Raw genomic sequence first — 25415 nt, 5'->3', positions numbered from 1 at the left:
TCTGGCTGGAGGGAAGGGGTTAGGTCAAGAATTTGACATGGTGGGGGGGTGCCATTTACATTTTTGACTCAGGCAGCACAAAGGCAATGTGTTTCCGTAACCCTGGCCACAAAGCACTGAGTGAAAGGGGGGCCCAAGTTGAGCTCTTCCACAAGGGCCCAAACGCCTTTAGCTACGCTCCTGCTTAGGATAGCCCCTATCTCGTAGTCGATCGTATAATTTTTTAGATTCCAGATGAAAGTCCTCCAGAGATGAGCAATTTCTGCGCAAGCGCAGATACTGTCCTCTGGGGATATCCCTCTTAAGTGGGGGTGGTGGCTTTCCCATTGTAAGATAGCATTTGTTGCTGTGGATTTCCTAAACACATTACTTGTTAACCTTTCTCCCTGCTTGTAGATTTTTACATCCAAGAAACTTACACATTCGGTCTGGATCTCAGAAGTAAATCTAAGTCCGATCTCGGTGTTAAGAGCATCAACGAAATTTGTGAACTCATCTCTTGTTCCATTCCACAACACAAAAACATAATCGATGTATCTTGTCCAGAAGGCAATTTTATCCTGCCACCATGTTGTGTGGCCAGAGAAGACAATGTTGTCCGCCCACCAGCCCAGGAAGAGGTTGGCGTACGTGGGGGCACATGCGCACCCCATTGCCGTCCCCCTGAGCTGGTGGTAAAACTGCCCCCTGATCAAGAAATAGTTTGGTTTTAAGACATATTCCAGCAGGCAGAGAATAAATTGGTTGTGATTTCTAAAATGTGTCCCTCTCGTACTGAGATAATACTTGATTGCTATTAATCCCTTTTCGTGTGGAATGCTACTGTATAAAGAATCAACGTCTATGCTTGCGAGCAATACAGATGGTTCGACAATTAGGGACTCTACTTTACTTGAAAAATCCATTGTATCTCTTGTGTACGAAGCCAGTGAGAGAACAAATTCTCTCATCACTTGATCTATATATACCTCACTGTTTTGGGTGAGGGAATTGATACAGGAGACTATCGGGTGACCCTTGAGGGGATTTGTCCTCTTGTGTATCTTTGGGAGGCTATAGAAGGTAGCTATTTGTGGAGCTGTGGGTAACAAAAATTCATATTCGGCCTTGCCAATGGTCTTATTGCCCAGGCCGAATTGAAGAATCGACCTAAGATTTTCCCTGAACACATCAGTCGGGTCTCCCGACAGGATCCGGTACCCCCCTCCATCTTTCAGGAGGTCCAAACACATCCCAGAGTAAGAGTCATGACCCATGATCACCAAGTTTCCTCCCTTGTCGGACTGCTTGATGATCATGGATCTAACAGACTCCAAGGTACTCAGTGCCTCTGCTTCTAATTGTGAAAAATTTCCATGCCCACATTGGGGGACATTAAGATTCTCTAGTTCATTGGTCACGAGTTGCTGGAATATGTAAATAAGTTCATAATTTGAGAGTGGTGGTGGTGATCTGGTACTCTTAGGGCTGAGTAAAAGGACCCTCTCCAGGTCCCCTCGAGCTCTCTTCCCATAGTTCCATGAGAAGTTCCATGTCAGCTCAATCACTATCCAGTATTCCTAATCTCTCATAAGACTGCTTATTAGAGCCCTCAAAGAATTTCCTCCATTTTAGTTTTCTACAGAACAGGTCCAAATCCTTTACCCAAGTAAAGGCCTTAAAATTTGTCGTGGGGACAAAGGACAGGCCCTTCTGCAAAACCGAGATCTGAGCCTCGGTTAGTGACTGTGGGGATAAATTAATTATCTGTAGGGCATCACTTTTTTGTTCCTGCCTCTCAGTTGGTAAGGGGGTGGACCCTGACCTAAAAAAGAGGAGGATGAACCAGTAGGTAATGGTGCCGATGAAGAGGTGGGTGCAGTCTGAGAAGTCAATGTCTGACGAAGAGATCTCAGACGTTGATGGATTGCTGCCCTTTTTGCCCGTTGGATAGGCCCTCTTTTCTCTAAAATCACTTAGATCTTTTATAAATTGCCTGTGTTTTCGTTCTTTTAAAAGGCCTTGGAATCGATCTACTGACGTCTGCAGTGAGTCCTCTCGTCTCTTGAAATCTGGATCTTTTTCAAACCTCAGGGCTCCCTCTTTTAAAGTACACAATTTTTCAGAGGTTTTTTCAAAAAGGGCCTTCTCTTCCTCTAAGAGGATTCTCATCAAATTGAGTGAAGTCCTAGTCAGTTCTGCTTCCAATTTTTCTAGCAACCCCGGAGAGGCCAGAGAGATTCTATCTGCAGGGACTATTGGGATACGTAGACCCCTGGGGACTATATTGTGTTGTATATAGCTCTCCAGGGATCTAATCTCCCACCAAGATTTTATATTATCTTTGAGCCCTGTATAAAGGTCATTGAATGCCGCCTTACAATTTGTTGAGGAAGAAATGCCTGGGACCTCCCTGTCAGAGAATATGTCCAAAGCCTCCTTGATCAGAGCTTCTGTAAAGACAGTTCCACTTAGAAAACTGGCCAAATTCTAATTTACATTTGTTATTACGTTTTATTATGTTTTGAGATATTATAGGTCCTCATCAATATTCTCTCTACAGTTAATTTTCGGATCCTTTTAAAATATACTTTTATTATTAATCTTTAAAATAAATGCCCCTTGTTGGTGGCTTGGTATCATGCTGATGGTTGCAATTGTTTAAAATTAAAAGCAGGCACTCACCAGCTGGTTAGTCTAATAAGTAGTAGCTTTATATATTGAGATAAAATTTACAATAAAATATACATAAAATTTTTTTTTAAACTGATTAACATATAATGCACTGGGGATAATAGGACACTAAGTATCCTGCTTCGATATCCTGCTGGGTGAATGGATATTAGGCTTTAGGTCTATAGGTGTATATAATATGCTCAATTCATATAATCAAATCAGAGTCCTGTGTAAAATAAGGATAACACAAACGTCCTTCTGTGAACAAAAACCTGTGAAGAATAAAGTAGAAATCCTGTGCAAAATAAGTGATACAAAAGTAATATACTGGTGATATATTTTGGGTGAATATAGTGTTAATTAAGGTCGTGCATAGACCTGGTAGCAATTCCTCAGTTGAGGTATATAATGTTTCAATTCAGTAGCAGTTCCTCTATGCGTTAGGCAGTAGGGCTTAGGTAAAGAATGGTCGGGTTTTAGAACTGGGGCGTCCCCCTAGTTCTTCAAACCCTCTTACCTTGCCCTTGGTTGAGGCTAAACTCTTTGGAGGTGTCTCTCTCCTAAACGCTGGGGTCCTTGGTGCAGGATCCAATTATGTGAGAATTTCCTCTCGCCGGTCTCAGCGTTCCACGAGGGTGCTTCTTTGCGTCTCAGCAATCAGGAAGTAATCTCTCCAGTTCTCGTGGTCTCGCGTAGTCTCGCGATCAGTTAGTCCAGCTAAATTTTCACTGGATTGTAGCTGCAGACTAAACAATATTCTTCCAACTTTTTTCGGAATAGGGTGGGTAAATACTCGCAGGAACCAGCCAGACGCGTTTCGAGGGTCCTCCCTCTTCCTCAGTGGCTATACTGCGAGTGTTACCCTTCTTACTTATATACTATGGTTCTCTGAGATCCCACCCAACTCCAATCTGGATTTCACTTGTTCTAATTAGGTTAACTCTTCAGTGCAAGGTACTACTTAAATATATATATATAGACTATTTGTCTTACTAGCTTTCTAATCTTTATTATTTAGGATACAGTTTAAAAATATATATCAGAATATATAAGAATGTAATTTAAAAATATATATAAAAATATATATAAAAATATAAATAGTACAAATATATAAGCTCTAGTTTAAAATCCTTAAATATATAAATCTGGGATAACAATCACTTATTCATTCCTTTTCCATAATAATTCCAAGTATTTGAACAATCCTCCAAAGTCCAAATACAAAAAGCGTCCTAAGAACTTAAAAGACGCAATGGACGCAAAAAATATAAAAAATACAAAAAACGCATCAAAACCGCACCAGATAGCTAAAAACCGCATATGCGTTTTCGGTGCGTTTTGTGTCGAAATCTCCTCCCACATTCATCTTCATGAATCCCCATCACTTATACCTCCTCCTTCTCGTCAAAGATATCTCTAGATGTTGTATATTGGATATTCAACATTAATAAATCATGTCTCTATATTTTAATCTAATAGATATATCCTATCTTTAATTTTCTCTCTTTAATAATTAGAACCTGTCTTCCCTTTTTCTTTTATTCTTTATTGAGGTATAAGGGGAGGAAGGCCCACCACCGAGGGGAGATCCTGGTACCATAAAATAGCTAACCACAGGATGTCCCGTCAGAGGGGGGCATCCCTCCCTAGAGACTATAGGAAACCAAATAACTCAAAATCTGAGTTCAGTCCCCGTGGAAGGAGGGTTTGGAAATCAAAAATTCGCCTAGATTCCTGCCTCGACATCCTAGCGATATGGTCTCCACCTCGCCAGTGTATATCCACCTTTTCGAAGGCCATGAAGACCATACCTCTTGGGTCTTTATTGTGACATTGTTTATAATGTAATGACAGGGAGTGTTTTTCATAGCCATTTTTTATGTTAGTCACATGTTCTGCCAACCTCTTTTTTAAGGTGCGTTTAGTCCTCCCAATATATTGTTTCTTGCATTGGCATTCTATTATATACAATATATTCTTTGAGCTACAGGTCAAAAATTCTTTAATTTTCCACGTGAAGGAATTTACCCTTGACTGGATCTCAGTGGTCTTCCTAGGGAATGATGTAATTTTGCAGATTCCACAACTTCCACATCTATAGAAGCCACTGAGATTCAGCCAACTTTGGATAGATGTTTTATTCTCCTTCTTTCTATTCTTGACTGATGGTGCTACCTTTAAAGATAGGTTTTGTGCTCTAGTATATGTAATTTGGGGACCATTACCAATTAGAGGACCTATTAATTTGTCATTCAATAAGTGGTGCCAGTGTTTCCTTACTATCCCCTCTATTTGTTTGTGTTGCTTATTAAAGGGTAGTATTATTCTAAACTGATCTCCTTCTTTATCTTCTTTTATATTTTCTACAAAGAAGGTATTTCTGTCTATGTTCTGAACCTTGATCAGTGCTTTATCCAATACATTATTGGGATATTCTTTATCTAAGAAACACTTTTTCAATACCTGGGCCTCCCTAACAAAATCTTCTTCATCCGTACAGTTTCTTTTTATCCTCCTAAACTGTCCCATTGGGACTTCAAGCAGCCATCTGGGTAGATGGCAGCTTGAAAAAAGGATATAACTGTTACGGGATACCTCTTTCTGGAATGTGCTGCATATTAATTGGTTATTTTGTACTCTGATTAATAAATCTAGGAATTCTATTTTTTCTTCACTAAGATTTCTTGAAAAGCTAAGGTTGTAAATATTGTTATTCAATTTTTCCAAAAATACATCAAGATCCTCTCTCGTACCTCTCCAGACAAATAGGATGTCGTCGATGAATCTATGCCAGAGTACCAGGTCTGCCCCTATCATGTGTTTGATCTGCTCTTCTTCCCATTTAGCCATGAATAAATTTGCATAACTAGGGGCAAACCTGGTACCCATGGCAGTACCCCTAGTCTGGAGATAGTAATCCTGATTATAAGAAAAATAATTATGGGTCAGAATAAATTTCACCCCATCTGCTATGAAGTCTATCTGTTTCTCCCCAAAATTGCTATGAGTATTCAATTGGTTTCTTAATGCTTCAATTCCCTGATCATGATTAATGACCGTATATAGGGAACTTACATCTAAAGTCCCCAGTATCCAGTTTGTCTCATATTCCAGACCTTCCACTATTTGTATGATCTGCGTTGTATCTCTAATGTATGCAAAATTCTTTTTTACACTAGGTTGTAGGAGTTTATCTATATATTCTGACAAATTTGAGGTTAAAGAACCTATGCCAGAGATAATTGGTCTTCCTGGGGGGTTCACTTGATCTTTATGCACTTTGGGCAAACAATAGAAAATTGGCATTCTATGTTGAGTTTTGGTGATATATTTAAACTCATAATCATTTAGGATACCGTTTTCCCACCCCTCTCTGGCATAGTCAGTCAATTCCTTACTATATTCATTAGTGGGGTCCTTCGATAGTCTGGAGTATGTAGCAGCGTCTGATAACTGTCTAAGACATTCTGCTTCATACTTTTGAGTCTCCAGAATAACGATGGCTCCTCCCTTATCTGCAGGTCGTATAGTGATATTTTCTGATTTTTGTAGTTGTTTTATGGCCTGTATTTCTTGAGTGGTCACATTATTACCTAATCTTCCATTCACATTTAATTTCCTAATATCTGTTTCCACAGATTTTTTGAAGGCTGCCATCTCATGGCCTATCTGTTGTCTTGGGTACATTTTGCTTGCCAACTTCAATTTGGTATGGACAAACATATTATTTTCAGTGGAATTCGCAATTATGGGGTTCTTCATAAAATATTTTTTAAGGCACAATTTTCTAACAAATTTCTCTATTCCAATATAGATATCAAATTTGCTAGCTTGTGCTGTAGGGGCAAATTTTAATCCCTTGTTTAATAATTGAATCTGGGTTGGTGTCAAAGATGTTTTACTCAAATTTATAATTGGATCTAACTCTTTTTGGGTATTCAATTTCTGTATTGTCTTCTTCCCCTTTCTCTTTCCCCTCCTTGTCCCCTTTGATCGTGATCGTGGTAGTATTGGTGCCGATTCGGGATATAACTCTCCCTCCCTCCCTGATAATTCCCCTCCCTCGGGTTGTGTTGGGTTTCTTGATGATAACCCCTGTGTCTCAGGTTGTATTGGTGCCCCATCTCCTGATGATGGTTCATTACCGGGGGGGATTTCGCCCGTTCTGATGTTGTATGTTTTATTTGGCGCGTTTTCGTTTTGTGATGTGGAGGGGTCCCATCTAAAAAATGATTATTCATAATCGGTTCATATCTATTTCTTACTGGGATGTCATATTCATATTGTCTATCCTCTCTATTCTCTCTAATGGCATCTTCATTTATATTAATTAAATCTTGATTTTCTCCTGATGAATATTTATCTATTTCTTTTCTGGTATTTTTCTTCAATTTCTTACTTTTTTTACTAACTATCTCCTGTTCTATTAGTCCTAAATTTTTGCAAATCCTTTGTTGCCAATTAGTGATTTCTTCACTAATGGGGAATGTCTGTATTATTTCCCTAATTTTTAGGATTTTTTCTGTAGTTTCTTCCAAGATTTTATTTCTTCTCTTGATAATTAGTTCTACTAGTGCTATAGATTGTTTCATCAGGAGATTGTCCCATTCTTCTCTAAATGAGTCGTTTAGTAGATCAGTCGCTGGGTTCTTAAATAATTGTAAGCCCTTGGGTATAATACCTAGTTCCAGGTATTTCCCCAATGATTTAATTTCCCATTTCTGCTTTAATTGTCTTATCAGCAATGTTTCCAGCTCTCTAAAGGACTCTGTGACGGATTTCTCATTAGATCCAAAATTATTAGTATTAGTTTCTTCAAAAATAAAAGTCTCCAACCTTGTGTTCTGGTTTTCTATAAACTGCCAGATGTCCATACTGACAGGTACTGGGGGGCTCAACAATATTAGGTGAATAAAATAACAATAAAACAAATATATATTGTGGCTCACCCGTATCTGTCAATGCGGTAAGGGTGCTCTGCTTTTTGGATGAATCACCTGTGCATCCGGTATAGAGAGTTGCAATTGTTTAAAATTAAAAGCAGGCACTCACCAGCTGGTTAGTCTAATAAGTAGTAGCTTTATATATTGAGATAAAATTTACAATAAAATATACATAAATTTTTTTTTTAAACTGATTAACATATAATGCACTGGGGATAATAGGACACTAAGTATCCTGCTTCGATATCCTGCTGGGTGAATGGATATTAGGCTTTAGGTCTATAGGTGTATATAATATGCTCAATTCATATAATCAAATCAGAGTCCTGTGTAAAATAAGGATAACACAAACGTCCTTCTGTGAACAAAAACCTGTGAAGAATAAAGTAGAAATCCTGTGCAAAATAAGTGATACAAAAGTAATATACTGGTGATATATTTTGGGTGAATATAGTGTTAATTAAGGTCGTGCATAGACCTGGTAGCAATTCCTCAGTTGAGGTATATAATGTTTCAATTCAGTAGCAGTTCCTCTATGCGTTAGGCAGTAGGGCTTAGGTAAAGAATGGTCGGGTTTTAGAACTGGGGCGTCCCCCTAGTTCTTCAAACCCTCTTACCTTGCCCTTGGTTGAGGCTAAACTCTTTGGAGGTGTCTCTCTCCTAAACGCTGGGGTCCTTGGTGCAGGATCCAATTATGTGAGAATTTCCTCTCGCCGGTCTCAGCGTTCCACGAGGGTGCTTCCTTGCGTCTCAGCAATCAGGAAGTAATCTCTCCAGTTCTCGTGGTCTCGCGTAGTCTCGCGATCAGTTAGTCCAGCTAAATTTTCACTGGATTGTAGCTGCAGACTAAACAATATTCTTCCAACTTTTTTCGGAATAGGGTGGGTAAATACTCGCAGGAACCAGCCAGACGCGTTTCGAGGGTCCTCCCTCTTCCTCAGTGGCTATACTGCGAGTGTTACCCTTCTTACTTATATACTATGGTTCTCTGAGATCCCACCCAACTCCGATCTGGATTTCACTTGTTCTAATTAGGTTAACTCTTCAGTGCAAGGTACTACTTAAATATATATATATAGACTATTTGTCTTACTAGCTTTCTAATCTTTATTATTTAGGATACAGTTTAAAAATATATATCAGAATATATAAGAATGTAATTTAAAAATATATATAAAAATATATATAAAAATATAAATAGTACAAATATATAAGCTCTAGTTTAAAATCCTTAAATATATAAATCTGGGATAACAATCACTTATTCATTCCTTTTCCATAATAATTCCAAGTATTTGAACAATCCTCCAAAGTCCAAATACAAAAAGCGTCCTAAGAACTTAAAAGACGCAATGGACGCAAAAAATATAAAAAATACAAAAAACGCATCAAAACCGCACCAGATAGCTAAAAACCGCATATGCGTTTTCGGTGCGTTTTGTGTCGAAATCTCCTCCCACATTCATCTTCATGAATCCCCATCACTTATACCTCCTCCTTCTCGTCAAAGATATCTCTAGATGTTGTATATTGGATATTCAACATTAATAAATCATGTCTCTATATTTTAATCTAATAGATATATCCTATCTTTAATTTTCTCTCTTTAATAATTAGAACCTGTCTTCCCTTTTTCTTTTATTCTTTATTGAGGTATAAGGGGAGGATAAAAGAAAAAGGGAAGACAGGTTCTAATTATTAAAGAGAGAAAATTAAAGATAGGATATATCTATTAGATTAAAATATAGAGACATGATTTATTAATGTTGAATATCCAATATACAACATCTAGAGATATCTTTGACGAGAAGGAGGAGGCATAAGTGATGGGGATTCATGAAGATGAATGTGGGAGGAGATTTCGACACAAAACGCACCGAAAACGCATATGCGGTTTTTAGCTATCTGGTGCGGTTTTGATGCGTTTTTTGTATTTTTTATATTTTTTGCGTCCATTGCGTCTTTTAAGTTCTTAGGACGCTTTTTGTATTTGGACTTTGGAGGATTGTTCAAATACTTGGAATTATTATGGAAAAGGAATGAATAAGTGATTGTTATCCCAGATTTATATATTTAAGGATTTTAAACTAGAGCTTATATATTTGTACTATTTATATTTTTATATATATTTTTATATATATTTTTAAATTACATTCTTATATATTCTGATATATATTTTTAAACTGTATCCTAAATAATAAAGATTAGAAAGCTAGTAAGACAAATAGTCTATATATATATATTTAAGTAGTACCTTGCACTGAAGAGTTAACCTAATTAGAACAAGTGAAATCCAGATCGGAGTTGGGTGGGATCTCAGAGAACCATAGTATATAAGTAAGAAGGGTAACACTCGCAGTATAGCCACTGAGGAAGAGGGAGGACCCTCGAAACGCGTCTGGCTGGTTCCTGCGAGTATTTACCCACCCTATTCCGAAAAAAGTTGGAAGAATATTGTTTAGTCTGCAGCTACAATCCAGTGAAAATTTAGCTGGACTAACTGATCGCGAGACTACGCGAGACCACGAGAACTGGAGAGATTACTTCCTGATTGCTGAGACGCAAGGAAGCACCCTCGTGGAACGCTGAGACCGGCGAGAGGAAATTCTCACATAATTGGATCCTGCACCAAGGACCCCAGCGTTTAGGAGAGAGACACCTCCAAAGAGTTTAGCCTCAACCAAGGGCAAGGTAAGAGGGTTTGAAGAACTAGGGGGACGCCCCAGTTCTAAAACCCGACCATTCTTTACTAGTGATGTCGCGAACATAAAATTTTCAGTTCGCGAACAGCGAACGCGAACTTCCGCAAATGTTCGCGAACTGGCGAACCGGGCGAACCGCCATAGACTTCAATAGACAGGCGAATTTTAAAACCCACAGGGACTCTTTCTGGCCACAATAGTGATGAGAAAGTTGTTTCAAGGGGTCTAACACCTGGACTGTGGCATGCCGGAGGGGGATCTATGGCAAAACTCCCATGGAAAATTACGTAGTGGACGCAGAGTCGGGTTTTAATCCATAAAGGGCATAAATCAACTAACATTCCTAAATTGTTTGGAATAACGTGCTTTAAAACATCCAGTGTGTGTATACGATCAGGTATGATGTTGTATCGATCAGGTAGTGTAAGGGTTACGCCCGCATCACAGACATTGACAGACCAAACTCCCCTTTTAATGCACCGCAAACAGTTCATTTGCACAACCGCAAACTCCCCATTTGCACAAGGTTGGATACCAAGCTAGCCACGTCCCGGTGATGTCATTGAAGGTTTCTTCCTCCACCCAGCCACGTACAACACCAAGGGTCCCCGAAAGGTCAATTGAATTGATTTTTCGAACGGGGAGATGGTTAAAAAAACGCTGGCTCCCTCCCCTTTGTTTTTATCCACGGTGACTGCGTCTGCGCCGTGCAATTTACTGTCACACCCGATATGAGTGGTATTTTCTGTAGTACTATTCTCATCAGTTTAATCCCTCTAACGTCCCCGACTCCCCAATCTGGGGGCCATTTATTAAACAGATTTTTCGGACGGGGAGATGGTTAAAAAAACGCTGGCTCCCTCCACTCTGTTTTAATCCACGGTGACTGCGTCTGCGCCGTGGAATTTACTGTCACACCCGATATGAGTGGTATTTTCTGTAGTACTATTCTCATCAGTTTAATCCCTCTAACGTCCCCAATCTGGGTGCCATTTATTGAATAGATTTTTCGAACGGGGAGATGGTTAAAAAAAACCTGGCTCCCTCCACTCTGTTTTAAACCACGGTGACTGCGTCTGCGCCGTGCAATTTACTGTCACACCCGATATGAGTGGTATTTTCTGTAGTACTATTCTCATCAGTTTAATCCCTCTAACGTCCCCAATCTGGGTGCCATTTATTGAATAGATTTTTCGAACGGGGAGATGGTTAAAAAAACGCTGGCTCCCTCCACTCTGTTTTAAACCACGGTGACTGCATCTGCGCCGTGCAATTTACTGTCACACCCGATATGAGTGGTATTTTCTGTAGTACTATTCTCATCAGTTTAATCCCTCTAACATCCCCAATCTGGGGGCCATTTATTAAATAGATTTTTTGAACGGGGAGATGGTTAAAAAAACGCTGGCTCCCTCCACCGATATGAGTGGTATTTTCTGTAGTATTATTCTCATCAGTTTAATCCCTGTTACGTCCCATATCAGGAATTGCCTTTTATGAAAAACAGTCAGTGGAAGCGGGCCTGACACACACTGGCAGCAGGCAAGCAACTGAAATTACACTAAAGTGTAAAAATTAAATGCCTTATTTATCGGCAAGCTACTGTGCCACCCGGTATGAGTGGTTGGCACTGGCAGTGGGCACACTACAGTCAGTAGAAGCGGGCCTGACACACACTGGCAGCAGGCAAGCAACTGAAATTACACTAAAGTGTAAAAATTAAATGCCTTATTTATCGGCAAGCTACTGTGCCACCCGGTATGAGTGGTTGGCACTGGCAGTGGGCACACTACAGTCAGTGGAAGAGGGCCTGACACACTGACTGGCAGCAGGCAAGCAACTGAATTTAGACTACTGTCTAAAAATTAAATGCCTTATTTATCGGCAAGCTACTGTGCCACCCGGTATCAGTGGTTGGCACTGGCAGTGGGCACACTACAGTCAGTGGAAGCGGGCCTGACACACACTGGCAGCAGGCAAGCAACTGAAATTACACTAAAGTGTAAAAATTAAATGCCTTATTTATCGGCAAGCTACTGTGCCACCCGGTATCAGTGGTTGGCACTGGCAGTGGGCACACTACAGTCAGTGGAAGAGGGCCTGACACACACTGGCAGCAGGCAAGCAACTGAATTTAGACTACTGTCTAAAAATTAAATGCCTTATTTATCGGCAAGCTACTGTGCCACCCGGTATCAGTGGTTGGCACTGGCAGTGGGCACACTACAGTCAGTGGAAGCGGGCCTGACACACACTGGCAGCAGGCAAGCAACTGAATTTAGACTACTGTCTAAAAATTAAATGCCTTATTTATCGGCAAGCTACTGTGCCACCCGGTATCAGTGGTTGGCACTGGCAGTGGGCACACTACAGTCAGTTGAAGTCGGCCTGACACACACTAGCAGCAGGCAAGCAGCTGAAATTACACTAAAGTGTAAAAATTAAATGCCTTTTTTATGCAAAGTCCTGTGCCAGCCGGTATGAGTGGTGGGCACTGGCAGTGGGCACACTACAGTCAGTGGAAGTCAGCCTGACACACACTGGCAGGCAACTAACCTTAGATTAAAGTGTAAAAATTAAGTGCCTATTTTTTAAGCAAAGTCCTGTGCCACTCGGTATGACAGGGGTGGGCACTGGCAGTGGGCACACTACAGTCAGTTGAAGTCGGCCTGACACACACTAGCAGCAGGCAAGCAGCTGAAATTACATTAAAGTGTAAAAATTAAATGCCTTTTTTAAGCAAAGTCCTGTGCCAGCCGGTATGAGTGGTGGGCACTGGCAGTGGGCACACTACAGTCAGTGGAAGTCAGCCTGACACACACTGGCAGGCAACTAACCTTAGATTAAAGTGTAAAAATTAAGTGCCTATTTTTTAAGCAAAGTCCTGTGCCACTCGGTATGACAGGGGTGGGCACTGGCAGTGGGCACACTACAGTCAGTTGAAGTCGGCCTGACACACACTAGCAGCAGGCAAGCAGCTGAAATTACATTAAAGTGTAAAAATTAAATGCCTTTTTTAAGCAAAGTCCTGTGCCAGCCGGTATGAGTGGTGGGCACTGGCAGTGGGCACACTACAGTCAGTGGAAGTCAGCCTGACACACACTGGCAGGCAACTAACCTTAGATTAAAGTGTAAAAATTAAGTGCCTATTTTTTAAGCAAAGTCCTGTGCCACTCGGGATGACAGGGGTGGGCACTGGCAGTGGGCACACTACAGTCAGTTGAAGTCGGCCTGACACACACTGGCAGGCAACTAACCTTAGATTAAAGTGTAAAAATGAAGTGCCTTTTTTTTAAGCAAAGTCCTGTGCCACACGGGATGACAGGGGTGGGCACTGGCAGTGGGCACACTACAGTCAGTTGAAGTCGGCCTGACACACACTAGCAGCAGGCAAGCAGCTGAAATTACACTAAAGTGTAAAAATTAAATGCCTTTTTTATGCAAAGTCCTGTGCCAGCCGGTATGAGTGGTGGGCACTGGCAGTGGGCACACTACAGTCAGTGGAAGTCAGCCTGACACACACTGGCAGGCAACTAACCTTAGATTAAAGTGTAAAAATTAAGTGCCTTTTTTTAAGCAAAGTCCTGTGCCACACGGAATGACAGGGGTGAGCACTGGCAGTGGGCACACTACAGTCTGTGGGCCTGCAGCTCCTCACACACAGGCAGGCCAGGCAACTGCAATATGTATATAAAGGAAAAAAAAAAAGCAGACTAATGTTGCAGCCCTAAAAAGGGCTTTTTGGGGTGCTGTCAGGACGCTGTCCTTACAGCAGAGATCAGATGAGTCTTTCAGGACTGGAGTGGACACTGAATTCACTAGCCTAGCTATCGATTTCCCAATTAAATCAGCAGCAGTTACAGTCTCCCTCCTCTCACTAAGACTGCAGCTTCAGAATGAATCTAAAATGGATGCTGTGCAGGAGGTGGGAGGGTCTGGGAGGGAGGGTATGCTGCTGATTGGCTGGAATGTGTCTGCTGACTGTGAGGTACAGGGTCAAAGTTTGCTCAATGATGATGTATAGGGGGCGGACCGAACATCGCATGTGTTCGCCCGGCAGAGGCGAACGCGAACAAGCTATGTTCGCCGGGAACTGTTCGCCGTCGGATAGTTCGGGCCATCTCTATTCTTTACCTAAGCCCTACTGCCTAACGCATAGAGGAACTGCTACTGAATTGAAACATTATATACCTCAACTGAGGAATTGCTACCAGGTCTATGCACGACCTTAATTAACACTATATTCACCCAAAATATATCACCAGTATATTACTTTTGTATCACTTATTTTGCACAGGATTTCTACTTTATTCTTCACAGGTTTTTGTTCACAGAAGGACGTTTGTGTTATCCTTATTTTACACAGGACTCTGATTTGATTATATGAATTGAGCATATTATATACACCTATAGACCTAAAGCCTAATATCCATTCACCCAGCAGGATATCGAAGCAGGATACTTAGTGTCCTATTATCCCCAGTGCATTATATGTTAATCAGTTTAAAAAAAAAATTTATGTATATTTTATTGTAAATTTTATCTCAATATATAAAGCTACTACTTATTAGACTAACCAGCTGGTGAGTGCCTGCTTTTAATTTTAAACAATTGCAACTCTCTATACCGGATGCACAGGTGATTCATCCAAAAAGCAGAGCACCCTTACCGCATTGACAGATACGGGTGAGCCACAATATATATTTGTTTTATCATGCTGATGGTGCAGGCCTCCGGCCGGCTCCTCTTATTCTACAGGGTGGGCCATTTATATGGATACACCTTAATAAAATGGGAATGGTGGGGGATATTAACTTCCTGTTTGTGGCACATTAGTATACGTGAGGGGGGAAACTTTTCAAGATGGGTGGTGACCATGGCGGCCATTTTGAAGTCGGCCATTTTGAATCCAACTTTAGTTTTTTCAATAGGAAGAGGGTCATGTGACACATCAAACTTATTGGGAATTTCACACAAAAAACAATGGTGTGCTTGGTTTTAACGTAACTTTATTCTTTCATGAGTTATTTACAAGTTTCTCTTTGTTTACAGCCATTGACATGTCGCCGAGGTTAACACGTGAGGAGCGGATAGAAATTGTGTTGATGTCTGGTGAACGCAGTAACCGGGTCATTGCAGCAGATTTCAATGCAAGACACCCTACGAGACCACCCATCTCCCATGCTACAGTTAGCAAACTGCTTGCTAAGTTTCGTGAAACTGGTTCAGTGTTGGATTTGCTATAATGTGGACGCATGAAATATGTCTCTAATGAAGAAACATCAGTGGCTGTCCTAGATTCATTCAGCAAGATCCCACAGCGTAGCACTCACCGCATGTCACTGGCGAGTGGCATTAGTCGAACATCCCTTCGGCGGATATTAGCTACTCACAAATGGCACCCTTACAAACTCCAGCTACTGCAGCATCTCAACGAGGATGACCCAGATCGCGCACTGAATTAGCAGAATGGGCAAAACAAAAATTGGAACAGGACCCTCAGTTTACGCAGAAGATTTTGTTCAGTGATGAGGCAAACTTTTATGTGAATGGTGAAGTTAACAAAAAAAAACACTGCTATTGGTCTGACAATAACCCACATTGGATAGATCCCTCCAAGACTGTTGGAACAAAAAAATTGATGGTATGGTGTGGTATATGGGGTACAAAGATAGTGGGGCCATTCTTCATCAATGGAAACCTCAAGGCCACTGGATATGCAAAATTGCTACATGATGATGTGTTTCCCTCTTTATGCACTGAAGCTGGCACGTTCCCTGAGTTTTTCCAGCAAGATGGTGCACCACCACATTATGGGTGTCAGGTCCCAGCATTCCTAGATGAACAGTTTCCTGGAAAGTGGATTGGTCGTTGTGGGCCAGTTGAATGGCCCCCAAGGTCTCCCGATCTGACCCCCTTAGACTTTTATCTTTGGGGTTATCTGAAGGCAATTGTCTATGCTGTGAAAATACGAGATGTGCAGCACCTGAAACTATGGATACTGGAAGCCTGTGCTAGCATTTCTCCTGCGGTGTTGCTATCAGTGTGTGAAGAGTGGGAGAAGAGGGTTGCATTGACAATCCAACACAATGGGCAGCACATTGAACACATTTTATAAGTGGTCAGAAACTTGTAAATAACTCATCAAATAATAAAGTTACGTTAGCACACCATTGTTTTTCTTGTGAAATTCCCAATATGTTTGATGTGTCACATGACCCTCTTCCTATTGAAAAAACTAAAGTTGGATTCAAAATGGCCGACTTCAAAATGGCCGCCATGGTCACCACCCATCTTGAAAAGTTTCCCCCCTCACATATACTAATGTGCCACAAACAGGAAGTTAATATCACCAACCATTCCCATTTTATTAAGGTGTATCCATAAAAATGGCCCACCCTGTACATTAGCATCCGCCACACTTATGACATACAAACAATACAGACTTACACAGTGTACAATGTGAATTAGAAGGTCAATGGTTAGTGTGTGAATTCTTTCCCTAATACACACTCCTTCTAACCTTTGCCCAGTGGTCACCCCTGATGGTGGGGTCCCCTGTCCGCGTACCTTCTCTCCTTTCTCTGTAACAGTGATAGTGTAGTGTAGATAATTAACACAAATATGATGCACAACAAAGATGATTGTTGTACAATACAATGTTCCAACGCGTTTCGCCCATTCAAGGGCTCCTCAGGGGGTCTCGGTTCCAGTATAATAACAATGTCTATCCAGTGATCTATACAGTGACACTTATTGCAGTGTCTAGGTAGATGATATAATCACCGTATATACGTTATTCCATTTGTCGTCTTATATAGATATTGCAGACGTCATAATCAGTGATGGTACAACAGACCTTATCAGATATTGGCTGGGTATCCGCTAGCTCCTATTTTAATAGTAGGCGCTGCTGTGGTTATGCTACCAGCTTCTATCATGACTGTCTATTTGTCGTCCTAAATAGTTATTGCAGACGTAATAAACAATAATAGTGCAACAGACCTTATCAGATGCGTGCTGGGGATCCGCTAGCTCCTATTTTGATGGTAGAGGCTGCTACCTGTAATCCAACAGAGACACTTGTACTAGATACAGGTGAAGATGCATCCAGAGAGACCCTTGATCAAAGGTCATACTCTTTGCTTCAAAATCCAAAGACAATCGTGTGCACTTACGGTTATGCTCCCAGCTCGTATCGTGACTGCCTCCTCCCAGGATCGATATGGCAGTGGCATATAGGGGGAATCCTGTTCTTTAAAAGTCCGCGCTCCTCAGGCCCTTCCGGCCCGTGGAACGCATGCCGCAAACTCACTTCCGGTCTGGTGGAATGCAGACGTCACTTCCGGTTCTGCGAATCGCTAGGACGCCGGCCTCTAGTAGTTACTAGGAGTAGGTGGAGACAATTTCGCTCCTTAGAGGCTATGTGGCAAACAGTTTAACCCCTGTTATGCCTCCTGCAAGGGGGGAAGGGTCCCCCAGTGACTATTAATGCTAAAATTCGATTTGTCCTTCCAGAGATTAGGACACGATTCACACGAGGGAATCTGGATCTCCAGATGCAGGTCCAGATTCATAACAGATCACAATCATGACCCTAATGACGTCACCTTGTATTCATTTGAGTGCTTCCCGCACTCATGACCATTTTTGAACTGTCAATAATAAGTTAAACAGAAAGCTTTTTGGGCCTTGTTTCTCTTTTCAGGGTGATCTTTTTTGTAGGAAAATTTTTAAAAATCCATTCCTATTCTTTTCAATTTTGCTATCCAAATCCCTAATATCCATCTAGAATACAATTCAATCCCACAGTCAGACCAGTTTCTCTTTTCTAGCTGTGGGGTTGGTGTGCAAATTTACACTATTCAATAAAGCATGAGAAGGATAGTCTGTCTTTCAATCCTAGGGGTGCTTGTGACCTGCATCTAAAAATCCATTCTGCTTCCCTTTGGAGGATTTTTTTATTCCAGTCTCCCTTTCTAGGGGACATGGATACACATTCCAAGGCAGAGAATTTCAGAGCTTTGGTATCTCCTCCATGGAATTCATTTACATGGTCGGCGACTGGCGTGACATTCTTTTTCACTACATCATTTAGGTGTTCACAAATTCTTTTCCTGAATTCCCTAAATGTCTTCCCTATATAGTCTTTAGGGCAAGGGCATTGGCATATAAAGATTACCCCTTTTCTCCTATAATTGATGAAATCTCTTATAGTGAAAATCCTGCCAGTCGCCGAGCATGTAACACGTACCCTCCGCAAACCCCGCGCTTGCTGTGGTCAGCTTTGACCGCGGCATACAAGGGGTTAATACACCGGCGTCGGCGGCATAGGCAGCAGGGGTCCGGCTGAATGTACACAAACCCTTTAAGGCCAGCTTCACATCCAGTGATCCAGCTCAGTTCCCCTCCAGCTTGGTGCAGAAAATGATGGAGGGGAACTGAAGGCAGAACTGGTCCCATAGTTTTCTATAGGATCTTTCATATTCATCCACCGCATCACTGATGACGTTGGATGTCCAACCGCGCTGAACAGAAAAGCGCTACATGCTAGGTTTTCCTGTCTGACACTATCAGTCTATAGACGCTAGATCTGTGCACTGAGTGCACATACGCATATATCAATTGTGTCTGGCTCAAGTCTAAAACAAGGCTGGGCACAACTGATATATTTGAAGCAGGTTAAGCAAAGGTCTGGAGATCACAAAGCAGATATAAATGCTGGACATTGGTATTGCACAGTAAGGTTTTAAATTTTAAGTGTGCACTCCACTATTTATGTTGTCCTGTCCTCAGCATGATTTCTATTGCTACAAGATGTAGGCAATGCTATTAAAGGAGTTTGCCTGGAGTTAATCATGGGATAACCCCCTTTAAGGCTATGGCTACACGGCAACACTGGTCATGCGACAGCCATCACAGCCAGGCTTGCTGAGTAGCGGTGATCGCATAGAAGTGAATTATTTCTATGGGATCACCGCTACTCAGCAAACCTGGCTGCGACAGTTGTCACATGATCAGTGTAGCCATAGCCTAATGTAAATGAAATGAAAATCAGACATCATATAGTACGACAATCTCTAACAAAGCTAGATCCAGCCCTGCAACTCGCATAGTTGCAGAGAACCCTCAATTCCTTGCTCCAATTCGTCTTCTCGATTTATTTCAAGCTGGCAGCTCAGGGGCATGTCTTTTCTGCTACAGGTATCTCCTTATCATAGCTTAAGAGGTGTGTCCTTTCTGCTGCAGGTATTTCCCTATCACAGCTCGGGGGAGTGCCCTTTCTGCTCCAGGTCTGTCCCTGTAATTATCATTGTTTCTAACAGTATTTATGACTGGTGGCAGCTAAAGGATGGAACTGAGCATGTGTGACCACCTCAATGACGTTACTGAGGTGGATAGAGAAGGATTTTATTGAATAACTGTGTGGCTATACTACATTTTAGACGTCAGCGAGAATGAAAGGGGGGGGGGGGCAGCGTGCTGACAAGCAACAGAGTCAGAGACACAGAGCCTTCTCTCTCCCTGTGTGACTGTACATGGTCCCAGGCAGAGCATAACATGCACGTTATCAATCCCCTTCTCTCATCAATCAGAGAGCATTTATCTATCACCTCTCTGCTTCCAGTCAGGCAGTTTATTGACGCCATGACCCAAATGTTTACCAGCGGCCAGTTCACAGAGCCAATAAGTTGCACCAAAAACAACACAAATACAGAACTCTTCTCTATGCGAGGTTTGAGGAGGAGAGAGATAGGCGGCACTGCCAGACGTCACATATATAATAATTACCCGGTCCCCAGCACCTGTCCCTTTAACACTGTCGGTGGTGCACAACCTCAATAGTACAAGTATACAAATGTGGAAGATGATAGAACAGGCGGCACTCTCCAGTGTTGATAAACGGTTCTTTATTCTTACAAAAGTTAAAAGAAAGGCACTTCGGGCTGGAGCGTATGGTGCGATAAGACACAGCTGAAGTCAGCGGCGACGGCCGTTTTGCGCTAACTTGCGCATCGTCAGGCCAGTGACTGAATAGCGCTCGCAGGCGCATCTTATACTCGTCACTGCTTCTGGTCGTCATAGCAACCACGACAGTTAGACTTCTCTGCTGCCGCCCTCTAGCGACACCCATCACATGTTGCAGTAGAGAGAAATACACTACTCACAAAAAGTTAAGGATATTTGGCTTTCGGGTGAAATTTATGGAAAACGTAAAAATGATGCAACCTGAGCTGGCGCATTGTCGTCCATGAAAATGAAATTAGGCCTGTGTTGGTTATGCAGAGGCACAATGACTGGATTAATGATGTTATTCAAGTAGTATGGGCTTGTCACTGTACCATTCACAAAGTGTAGGGCAGTTCTGTATTGACTAGACACACCTGCCCACACTGTAACCAGCACCAAAGGCTTGTCTGGTGACAACAGTAACTGATGCGTAGCGCTCTCCTTCATGTCTCAAACATTATTGGTGGCTATCATTTCTGTTCTTTCTTTCTTTCTTTCATCAGTGAACAGCACTGAGGCCCACTGGTCTCTCGTCCAGCGTAGATGCTCCCTGGCCCATTCAAGACGACGCGTGGCTTGTGCCTGGTGGTGTGACCAGGTACCCTTGCAGGTCATCTAGCACGCAGACCACACTGATGTAAACAGTTTTGAATGGTCTGACATGACACTTGGGTGCCTCTCACATCCGTTAAATGTACCTAGAGTTGTGTGGCATTGTTCACAATGAAGCGGTCATCAGTGTGGGATGTGGCCAAAGGACCGCCACTTCTATGCCTTTCTGTGACTCTTCCAGTCTCTCTGTTACAACCTGCTGATGACTCTCTGTGACACTCTAAGCTCAGTGGCCACTTCCGTCTGAGAACATCCTGCTTGAAGACTCGCAATGGTGAGGTACTGTTAATCAATTGTTACGTATCATCTTGGTCTCATGATGCAAAAATGTGAACAGCATGATGAGGAGGACGGTTTAAATACTAATGCTAATTGAGCCAGGAAATGTATTGGGCGATTCAATGATCAAACACCTGTTGTGAATTTTGCCGCTAAGCTCCTTGTCAGAGAACAGCAAGTTGTGCACAAAGCACTAAAACATTGAACAGTTGGACATGTGCATTCAAAAGTTTAGAGAAGGTAACATTAAGGGCTCGTTCACTCGACCGTATAGCTTTTTCAGTGTTTTGTGGGCCGTTTTTAACGGATCAGTTTTTCCCTTTTTTGTTTCAGTAGTGTTTCCGGTTCCGTTCCATTTTTCCCTATGGCATATACAGTAAACAGTAATTACATAGAAAAAATTGGGCTGGGCATAAAATTTTCAATAGATGGTTCCGCAAAAAACTGAACGGATACAGAAGACATACGGAGTACATTCCGTATGCGTACCTTTTTTTGCAGACCCTTTGACTTGAATAGAGCCACGGAATGTGATTTGTGGGCATTAATAGGACATGTTCTATCTTTGAACGGAATGGAAAAACAAATATGGAAATGGAATGCATATGGAGTACATTCCGTTTTTTTTTTTGTGGAACCATTGAAATGAATGGTTCCGTATAAGGAATGCAAAAAACAGCCCTTATAGGGAACGCAAAAAACGTTAATGTGAACGAGCCCTAAGGGTGCATTCACATGGCTGTTTAGCTTTCCGTTCTTCTGATCCGTGAGAAGAAAAAAAAAAAAGAGGAAAAAAACAGGATCCTGTTAAAAAAAAAAAAAAAAAAAAGGATCCTGTTGCATCAGTTAGGGTTTGTTCACAGGAAAACACGTGTGATGCCCGTTGCCGTATTGCGGACCCACAATACACGGGCACTGTTCCGTGGCCATTCCACATCATGGATGAAGACCCATTCATTTTAATGGGTCCGCAAATCCGGAGATGCGGAACGGAACACTACAGAGTACTTTCTGAGGTTCCATTCCGTGCTTCCGCATCGCAAAAAGATATAACTTGCTCTATCTTTTTGCGGAACAGAAGGATCGCGGACCCATTCAAGTGAAAGGGTCTGCGATCCCCACGGAACGTGTGAACGAGCCCTTATGCATAGGATAGCATAGGATCAGTTTTTTTTTTTTACAGGATCCAGTAAAAAAACTGATCCTGTTGCATCAGTTGTCATCCATTTGAACCATTTCTGTCTGAGATCCGTTTTTTTTTATGGAAACAAAAGTACTGCATGCAGTTTTTTCCCAGGTAAGGGTACTTTCACACTAGCGATAATATAGAGTCCAGGATTAGGTGGCACTACGACAAACTTTTTTATTGCTTTTATTGTTTCACTGATATCTCACTTGAAACATTGATACACCCCCTCTAATTGCTGATGTGGCCTGTACTCGCAATGATGTGCGACAGCCCACGTCAGAATTACGCGCTCAAGTTAGCGCGTGTGGTGCATAAAGGATGATGTCATTTGCGTCAAGGGGTTGTCAGTATTGGCCAGATGAAGCGGTGATACGCGAAACGGCCGTCGCCATGTTTTTGTGATTGCACTGTTTGTCATCCCCCTCTCTGTACCCAGCATAAAAGAAATATTCACATCGAATGGTGAGTGCCGCTTATTTATTTCTATTTGTGGAATCGTACTTTCACACTAGCGTTTTTCTTTTCCGGCATTGAGTTCCGTCCTAGGGGCTTAATACCGAAAAAAAACTAATCAGTTTTATCCTAATGCATTCCGAATGGAGAGCATTCCGTTCAGGATGCATCAGTTCAGTCCCTCTTAAGTTTTTTGGCCGGACAAAGTACCGCAACATTCTGCATTTTTCTCTCCGGCCAAAAATCCTTAAAAATTGCTTGAATGCCGGATCTGGCATTAATTTCCATTTTAATGTATTAGTGCCGGATCCCGCAATAAAATTGCCGCATTGACGGACCTTTAAAAATGGGAAAAAAATAAATACCAGATCCGTTTTTCCCGATGACAACTGGAAAGACGGATCCGGCATGGCAATGCATTTGTCAGACGGATCCGCCTCACAAATGCATCCATTTGAGTCCGGATTGCCGAATCCGGCAGGCAGTTCCGGTGACGGAATCCTCTGCCCCAAGTGGGAAAGTAGCCTTAAAAACGGATCTCAGACAGAAACGGCTCAAACAACTGATGCAACAGGATCTGTTTTTTACTGGATCCTGTTTTAGTTTTTTTCTCTCTCTTCTTCTGACGGATCAGAAGAACGGAAAACTAAACGGTGAATGCACCCTAAGTTCACCTTTAAAGGTTAGAGTGCATTTTAGGTTCATCCTGATATTTCACCCACAAAACAAATATCCCTAACTTTTTGTGAGTAGTGTAGGGACATCCTAAAACATTTAATGTGAAAATGGCTTACTGTAGCTTAATGTACCATAATCTGCCTAAACCTCAATCAATTGCCTTGAAACTTTGCACAACCTAAGCTCTCAGCTTCCCAAACCTATCCTGGAAGTTTCATGGATTTTAGCTACCCACAAGGCAAATGAGTGACATTAAGGCCTCTTTCACATGACCGTATGGGTTTTTCAGTGTTTTCCGGTCCGCTTTTCACGGATCTGTTGTTCCGTTTTTTGTTTACGTTGTGTTTCCGTTTCTGCGTATGGCATATACAGTATACAGTAATTACATTTTCAATAGATGGTTCCACAAAAACGGAACGGATACGGAAGACATACGGATGCATTTCCGTATGTGTTCAGTTTTTTTTGCAAACCCATTGACTTGAATGGAGCCACAGAATGTGATTTGCGGGCAATAATAGGACATGTTCTATCTTTCAACGGAATGGAAAAACGGAAATATGGAAACGGAATGCATACAGAGTACATTCAGTTTTTTTTGCAGAACCATTGATATGAATGGTTCCGTATACGGAACACAAAAAACAGCCTGTAAACGGGGGGAAAAAAAATGGTCGTGTGAAAGAGGCCTGTTAGCGGTTTTCTTCAGGCAGGTTTATGCTGGTATAAGATGAGGCATCAGACCTCCAACCCATGAATATTTCCCTGTGCAATGAATATCCGGTTTGCGTCTGATCAGGAGATAAATAACCACCATGAGTCAACATAGGTTGTTAAATATCTGACATCTGTATTTTTCATCACATACTTATAGGGCTTTTTGGGGGTGGGCGCATATTGTTTCTCAAGGTCCAATTGGAACGATCCTGGTATTTCCAAAGAGGCCTTTGGGAAACATGTGTTGTCAAAATACAGTTGAAACTTTGTTAAACAATGCTGGTATCTGCTATATACAATACTTGCAAAAGAGCTATTTTACATTGAACAGGGTTTCCTCTATATGCTAACAAGGTGAATAGGCTATCTTAGTTTGTTTCATTGTATGTGAGGTGAGATGTTAAACAGCTCCTTTGTTCAGGGATGCTGCTATTGTGTCCAGCACTGGCAGAGGGTGTGTTCTGTGCTAATTCGATGTGCTGCATGCACAAGAGATGAGGCTTGTATAATATATGTCTTATCTGTGATGTATCAAAAGATTTATGAAAATCCCTTTCAATCCAACCATTGATCCCAACTTTTATATATATATATATAAAAACGGGATCACTGTAAGTTTTCCTCCATCTAAGGCCGTGCGTGTGTGTGTGTGTATGTATGTATATATATATATATATATATAACGTGCGTGTGTGTGTGACACATGAAGACAGTAAAGACTATGAAGGAGATAAAAAAAACCTTCTGTGTAATTTGGCGCACAGTAGGAAAAAATCTCCTGCATAGTGAAAAGAGAGAAGAAAGAAAAGTAAGAAAGAAGATAAGGCATGCAAGCTCTACACATAGATAGGATATTCGGGTTAGATCGTTTACTGGGCTAACCCCGCCCTCCATGGCACATGGTTGCCCAGTAATGTTACAGATAGGCAGGTACATTCCACCTCATGCCTTGACCAATAGAAATACTTTTTAGACCTGGAAGGTACACATTCGCACATTTCCCGAGAGTGGCGGTGGGTGGAGCTCAAACACTCACCATCCACTACCACACCCAGAACATGCGCAAATGCTCCCAAATGAATCAGCCTTCTTTTAAACAAATGTGGCCCTAATCGGACAACATCTATTTAATCTGGTACAAATATGCTACTGACCCACAATCTCTGTTAGACATGG

General features: G+C 41.7%; 1 long non-coding RNA gene across 1 annotated transcript; it reads left to right on the top strand.

The window, feature by feature from the left end:
• The first annotated feature begins 5164 nt into the window (after window positions 1-5164).
• LOC120987309 lies at window positions 5165-24599 on the top strand. Its single transcript, XR_005775983.1, has 3 exons — window positions 5165-5177; window positions 6096-6099; window positions 24464-24599. It is a non-coding gene; the product is annotated as an uncharacterized LOC120987309 (long non-coding RNA).
• Window positions 24600-25415: the final 816 nt, after the last annotated feature.

This window comes from Bufo bufo, chromosome 1 (assembly GCF_905171765.1).
Source record: "Bufo bufo chromosome 1, aBufBuf1.1, whole genome shotgun sequence".
Classification (NCBI taxonomy): domain Eukaryota; kingdom Metazoa; phylum Chordata; class Amphibia; order Anura; family Bufonidae; genus Bufo; species Bufo bufo.
This window is presented reverse-complemented; position numbering and strand designations above follow the sequence as displayed.